Here is a 7,743-nt window from a genome sequence, read left to right as displayed (position 1 = left end):
AATTTAGGTAACAGAAAATGACCATTTCAACAATTATACCTCTGCAAAGTGCCAGTGCATTTGTGGAAATAGTCATTTAGGCTCTTGAGCGACCCTGTGACTCTTTCTCCCTGAAAACTCTTGTAATATTCTGGTTATAACTTAACATTCTTGGGTTGTTGTTGTTGTTGATGATGGTGGTGGTGGTGGTGGTGGTGGTGACAGTGGTTGTTGTTGGATTTTTTTAAAAAAAAAATTTTCATTGGTTCTTTGTGAATTTCACTTCATGCACCCTAATCCCACTCACCCGCCTCATATCCACCCTTACAACCTCCCCCAGACAGAGGGGAAAAACTTCATTGTGGCTGTGGTGTGTCACAGTGTGTCCCACAGTATTTCCCTTTGTCCACACTTCTTTGCTTGCAAATGTTAACTATAAGAACTCAGTCTGGTACTAGGCCTCTGGCTTCTACTATACTATCAGGATAGCATCCTTTCTGAGACTCCTCTCAGATATCGTGTTATTGTCCTGTGTCATGAAGATCTTATAGTTTTGGATCTGTAGGACCAACACCTTCATATACTCCAACAGTTCATTGATGAGGTCGTTGTTGTTTTAGTCCAATTCAAACCTCTGGATCTGGGCCCGAGAAGTATCTGAGTTGGTTAGCCTGCCATCTCATCACCCTCAGGACTGAGGCTCATCTGCATCCCCAGCAACCAGGACCATCTGTACCCTGCTGGCAGATAAGAGCAGAGCCTGCTCTCCCAAGTGGGGCTGTAGGTGAGGGGCAGGGTCAGCTGTCCTGCTCTCACGAACCCAAGGCCAGCTCTTCTGCAAGGGGTGAGGATTGGGGCAGACATCCCTCCCTCTCCCATGCTACTGCACAGCAGACAAGTTGTGGGGCCAGCTCTCCCACACTCACACTCTCAGGGATGACTTATGAGGGCTCTGCCATCTGGGTCAGCTCTACTGTGCTGCCTAGGTGAGGTGCAGGGCCTGTTTTCTCAAGTACTGCCGCAGGTGAGGGGTAGGGACAGCTCTCATGCTCTCATGACCCAGTTGGAGCCAACTCCCTGCCTGCCACCAGTGATGGGGACAAAAGGGAGGGGGGATCTCTCCCTTGCTGATGCCACCGCACAGAAGACATAAGGCAGGGCAGGCTATCCTGCATTCATGTCCTCAGAGCCAGGTCTCCTGCCAGCCGTAGGTGTTGAGGTGTAAGCAGGGGGAGTGGTGGGGCCAGCTCACCCACACTCATATCCTCAGGGCAGCTTACCTGCAGCTCCTGCAATGTGCAGGTGGGCCTCTATTCAGAGTACTGCAGCTGTCGAGAGACAGTGATAGCTCTCCTAAGATGCCCTGGTGAAGGGTGGGCCAGTTCTGTATAGCCCCCAGGCATCAATATGTCCCCCCAAAGCATCCCAGACCTTTGGGGGTAACAGACCATTGGTGGATCTACTGCTACAGGTCCATGGACCCAGATGTGGCTCTCAGTGACAGCTCAGGCCAGGACCTCATCATGGTCTCATGTGGCATCACTGGCTACTAACATGAGGCTATTCCTCACTACCCTCAGTCTCTAGTTCTGTCTGTCTTCATTGTGCCCACATCCTGTTTCTCTTTCTCTTCCATTCCTCCACCACCTACCTGGTCTTCTTAGTGGACTCGAAGGTCTCTGAGTGCCTGGGGTCATCTCAGGAGTGGTCTTGGGAGTGCTATGCCCCATTCATGCATTATGGCACTGGTCAGGGGTTATCTCAGGTACAGTCTGCCCTACAGGCCTTCAAGGTGCTGGACTGGTGATTGTCTCAGGCTTGCTTTTTTCAGGGAATATTAGACTCCCACTAAATCATTCAGAAGTTCACAAGTCTCACAGTGAGGTAGACATAGCCTCTCTCTTCTCTGCCACATACTGAGAAACCGGGGATTCAGCAGCCACAACTGCAGTGCCTCTAGAGACATAACCTCTTTGTTTTCACACCTCACTTTTTCCATGCAGTATTATACCAGGAAGATTCTGGTGGGAAAACACAATAGAGAAAGCACAGTCTTTGGTCTCCAGACATTTATGATGCTAAAAAGGAAAATAGATTTAATGACTTCGAGTTTTAGGTGAAAAAGTGTAATTAAGGGTAAGTAAATAAGGTGGTCCAGATTTTCTGGAAGTTGTGTGTATCTTTGGTTCTTGTGTACCTTCGTATATCCAAATAACACATTAACATGAGTTTTTTCCTTGCTTTCCCAATATAAAGTTTGATTCCGATAATATATGCATAAATAACAATACATTTTATCATTAATGTACCGATAAAACATAATATCACCCCAAGTTACCTCCAAGGAACAACCTGATAAAATTGGGGCTCTTCTTGTGTTTGCCTTCTCTCAGGGGTGCACATCCTGTACTTGCTGTTGCCTAGGATCTTCCAAAACTCTTTTCCCATGTGTCTGCCTTAGTAGTTATTTACCAATGGGTGTGGATAAAATTTCCTCCCTCTTAGCTCATCTTGAACTAATTCAAGCACCCCAAAAAGAAAGTTTTAATTTAAACATTTTAAATATACTTTAAACAATATTTGCTTATAAATCTCTTTTTTAAAGGAATATAAAATTATTTATGACCACTGTTCATCATTATTTACAATAAAGTAAATATACAGTTGGATGACATTCTGATACGACAAAGTTACTTTTCTGTCACATTGAACCAGAATGCAAATATTAAAAAGACTGATCCTACCAGTAAGGAATGAGTCAAAGTTAAGGAAAAGCAAGCAGGTCATTAATTGATACTAGCAAATTTTGTTCACTCACTTATGTCTGCAGGTCTTATTTTGCCAACATCAGCTACAACCACGATTCTATTTCCACGTCAAACAGATTCCATAAATCATAACTCAGATTTTAACTTTCTGCAAAGGAATGGTTCACCAGAGGAAACTTTACACAGACTGGCTGACCTGGACCTGCCTCTGAAGACTAGGCTGCCCTCTAAAATCGGAGCTCCATTTGCCTCCAGAGTGCTGGGATTAAAGGTGGGTGCCACCACACTTGGCCCAAGTCTTCTTATTAAATCATATTACTACTTTATTTAATTCCGTTTTCTGAAGGGGGAGTTGGTATAGACAACATTCTGTAAATAAACTACTGTATTTACGTGACAATACATCAACTCTGATACGGTTGCTTTTAAACTATTCAATAAATTACAGAATCTGCTTAATTTGAAAAGTTATGGTTTCTCTTAAAATATTTTTTCAAATAGAAGTAAAAGCTAATCTCCTCTAAGAAACTGTCAGATATTTTTTCTATAAGAAGGCATGTTTTTACTTTTAAAGAAGTATTGTGATGTATTTATAAAGTGTGTATGTGTGTGTGTGTGTGTGTGTGTCTATGTGCATGTGCAAGGAAGTACATACATATTAATCTGTATAAAGGTATTTGTATGGGTGCATGTGCATGTGTACCTGTGTGCGCATGAGTACATGGATGCATATGGAAGCTATAGGTCTATCAGAGGACAATGTCTGCTGTCTTCCTCAACGTCTCCTCACCTGATTTTTGGAGTCGCCAAATATGGAGTCAATGAGCTCAGGAACACACCTGTCTCTGCCTCCGGTGTCAGGATTAGAGGTGCACACTATCCTCCTGACTTTTACATATATGCAAAGATGTAAACACAGAGCCTGATGCTTGTACAAGTACTTTGCCATCTTTGTGTCCTAACATGCTTACTTTTTAAAGACTGGCTTTGAAACCTTGGAATCTGTCATTTTCACCTGGCTCTGTTATTTTTAACATTCTCAATAATAATAATATTATATATATATATATGTATATATATATATATATATTCATGTATTTTCAATCTCCATTTCATTTCAGATATGACCTTAATGATCCCAAACTAATTATTTTTCTCTCATCTTTGGCAAAAAAAAATAGTACTTACTAATATTGTTTTATTCTACCACTATTTCAAAACCCTACTGAATTTTCTTCTTATTTTGCATTAGTAATGTGAGCCACAGGCTCAATTTTTTTAAACTGGGATATAGTTTACATATCATTATTATTGTGTATGGACCTTTTCTGTAAATTTGCATATTCTATTTACATAATTTCCCTCTCTGTCAACTTCTCCTATGTCCCACCCCCTATAGAATTCACAGTCTCTTTTTCTTTGTTATTGTTACACATATATAAATGAATAAATACATAAATATAACTTGCCAAGTCTACTTAGTGTTCCTCATATGTATGTCTATTTTAGGTTTGATCTCTTGGTATTGGATAACTTAGGACAGTAGGTTCTCAACCTTTCTAAGGCTGTGACCCTTGAATACAGTTCCTCATATTGTGGTGATCACCAACCATAAAATTATTTTGTTACTACTTCATAACTAATTTTGTTGGTGTTGTGAATTGTAATGTAAATACCTGATACGTGAGCCCCAATAGGGGTTGAGAACCACTGGCCTAGGGTGACCATCTCTAAGAAAGGATAGTTCTCCCTCTCTTAGAAAGTCATAATTGCCTGCAGCTCATCTATGAGTAGGGAGGTCCTGTGGGGTTTATCCCATCGACATTGACACGTCAACTGGTGTCCTTTTTTTGTCTTGTTCAGGCCACCATACTATTGAGATCCCATGAGTACAGCTTTCTTATCATACACAGAAGATATAATCCCACAGTAGACATCCTGGTCCGTAGACTTTTATGATCATTCTTCTTCTTTGTTAAAATTCCTTGAGCCTTAGGTATAGGAGTTTAGTTGTAGATGTATCAGGTGGAACTGGGAAACCTGTGGTTATTTGTTCTCTGAAGTTTTGATCGGCTTTGGCTTCCCATAAAGGTCTCTGCCTGATATAAAGAGCAAAGAAGCATCTTTGATGAGACTTGAGAACTATATTTATCCGTGTATATAAGGATGATTATTTAGAATGCATTTAGGAATTATACTTGTTTAGGAACTTGATAGCAGTAGGTTCTCCTCTAGGGTTCACGGTTCTACTATGTATGGATAATTGATTTACAGGACTTGTGTTTAACATATTATTTTAAGTTGACTTGCCATATAGAAATTCTGCTTTGGTGAATAATGTTACTCATTTTTTAATCTGTCACCATTTGCCAAGTGCTATATTATGTGTGTTATAGAAACACTTTATGAGATGAGTACCTAAACACACCATGCCATTTTCAGTTTATGAACAGTTAACTAAATTAAAGACTTTGACTACCTAATTAACATACTGACTAATAACATTTACTTAATAGCTACACAATGACTAAATTCTACAGAAATTATATCAAATTTTCTTTTTTCTTATAATATGAATTGTAAAGTTTAAGCACTTGATATACATAAGCAAAAATCTCAACAATTTTTTTTATAAAAGAAAAGTGAGACATAAGACAGATAGGAACTATGAAAAAAGCATTCAAAACATATACCATGACTTCCACAAAATCCCCACAGAGAATCAAATTATTAAGTACTTTTGTAAAATTAAATAAAAAGAAATAAGGGTTCCAAAGTTACATAGATGATAGATAGATAGATAGATAGATAGATAGATAGATAGATAGATAGATAGATAGATAGCAAATGATAAGATCAAGAGACAGAGATACAGAGATGGAAGGAATGACCAAATTCAAATGTTGGGTGTTCTGTAGAGTAAGGAGAATGCAGCCACGGGACTGGAAACTACTGAGAGAGCTGGTGTGTCCCTGATTCTCAATACTTTTTTGGGAAATGCTGGCTTAAATGCTTTTTAAGATGGCTAATAAGACTATTAACTTGAGAGATAGAAAGAAACATCTAGGACCACAGACAAAGGTAAAGTAATTAAAAGAAAGAGCAGGGTGAAGCTGAGCTCATGACCCACAGTATGATCAGCTGGATATTTCTCAGCTCTGAGTTTGGATTCCCCAAAGAACGATGAAATAATAAAATATCAATACACTTTGCCCAGCACTTGATAGTTAAAGCTGACTGTTTTAAAGGATTAGAAATTTTAAACAGATCTTTATTGTTTTAGCGAACTAAAGAACGCACACTCTTCTCAATCTCAAGTAAGACCTTTTCAAAAGCTGACTTACTTCTGAGCCAAAAAAAGAGGAGTCCCAAAACTTGCCCAAAATAGACACCATATGTTTTAGTTAGGGGTTTATTGCTGTGAAGAGATCCCATGACCAAGGAGAGTCTTCTGAAGACAAACGTTTAATTGAGGTTTCAGAGGGTTAGTCCATTATCATCATGGCAGGAAGCTTGCTGACATGCAGGCAGATATAATCTGGAGAAGGGGCTGAGAGTTTTTTGAAGGAGACTGTCACACTGAGCATAGCTTGACTTTAGGAGACCTCAAAGTCTGCCCCTCACAGTGACACACTTCATCCAAAAAGGCCACATCTACTCCAACAATGTCATATCTCCTAATAGGGCTACTCCCTATGAAGCAAGCATCTAAACACATGAGTCTGTGAGGGTGGGATACCAATTCAAACCACCACACCATACATTTCATGTTCCATAATTTTGCTATGATATAAAACAATAATATTGGGAAAAAAAGGTAACTTGAAAATGCACAAGTAGACCATGATCACACTTACCAGTATCTGGGCATGTAAAGAGCATTACTGGATTAGCTATGGTGGGCTGATTATTACTAAATATTAAATTATTAGGTACAGTTAAATTCCTTCATGGGAAAATTCACAAAGTACAACTAAGAAACATTTTACAGGATAATACAGTATTAGAATGTCATATAACAACAACGCAATAAGAAGGAAAAGTTGATGAGCTAAGAGTTGAAAAGGTAGAAAAAATAATAGTAAAATTAAAATCAAATATAAATTAATGGAGAAACAAAAGCATAACATAATTAATTAAATGTCTATAAGCTTATAAAGCTGAAATATTTGTAAGAGTTCTAACGGGGAAGAAATAAAAATAGGGAGGGAGAGAGAGAGAGAGAGAGAGAGAGAGAGAGAGAGAGAGAGAGAGAGAATTATATTGGAGAATAGCTCTCTTGGGTGTGTTGAGTCAGCCCTTATATACTTGTTTATATAATTTATATAGTTTAGATTTTCCTATTGCTATTTATTCTGATTTCATAACACCTGGTGTCACTGACCATAGATTGCCTTGTGACATACATATGATACTTGCATCTGGGCTGCGGGAACCAGACAAACAACATCAACACATCAAGGGAGAGCTGAACAAACTGTGACAGTAATAAAATTAAAAGTATGTGGAACGGTGAAGTAACAACTTAAAGTATTGTAAGGAATACTCTTAATGATTGTCTATTGAAATGAAGTGAGAAAAAATAGACATGTAGTCATGCATATATATATATATATATGTATATATATATATATATGCATCCTCTTTCTAAAATAGACGCCAAAGATAATGATAACAGAACAAGAAATGAATTATGATGATGGTGAATAGTTTAAAATCTATGCATTATTTATCAAAGCAAAATAAGCATACTCACATGATTTACAAATAAATTTTACCAATTAGATAGGTACTTAAAGTCTAGATCCCAGCACAAAAGCATCAATATCAGCTGAGTGAGTGTTGTAAATGAAAACTCTCAAGGTCTAGTTTATGCCTACTAAATTAGAAACCCTGAGTGTGGGGCTGATGAATATGCATGAGGATTCATGCTAGAGTCTCAGGATTACTACTTCAAGGAATACATCAACTCAAATTTATACAAACTGTTCCAAAG

The 7,743-nt window shown here is 38.5% G+C and overlaps 1 non-coding gene across 1 annotated transcript; it reads right to left on the bottom strand.

The window, feature by feature from the left end:
* Positions 1 to 1,812: 1,812 nt before the first annotated feature.
* LOC114620417 lies at positions 1,813 to 1,946 on the bottom strand. Its single transcript, XR_003711316.1, has one exon. It is a non-coding gene; the product is annotated as a small nucleolar RNA SNORA17 (small nucleolar RNA).
* Between the last annotated feature and the right edge of the window lie 5,797 nt (positions 1,947 to 7,743).

This window comes from Grammomys surdaster, unplaced genomic scaffold, assembly GCF_004785775.1.
Source record: "Grammomys surdaster isolate TR1022 unplaced genomic scaffold, NIH_TR_1.0 168, whole genome shotgun sequence".
Classification (NCBI taxonomy): Eukaryota; Metazoa; Chordata; class Mammalia; order Rodentia; family Muridae; genus Grammomys; species Grammomys surdaster.
Note: the sequence above shows the minus strand (reverse complement) of the source record. Positions and strands in the feature narration are given on the sequence as shown.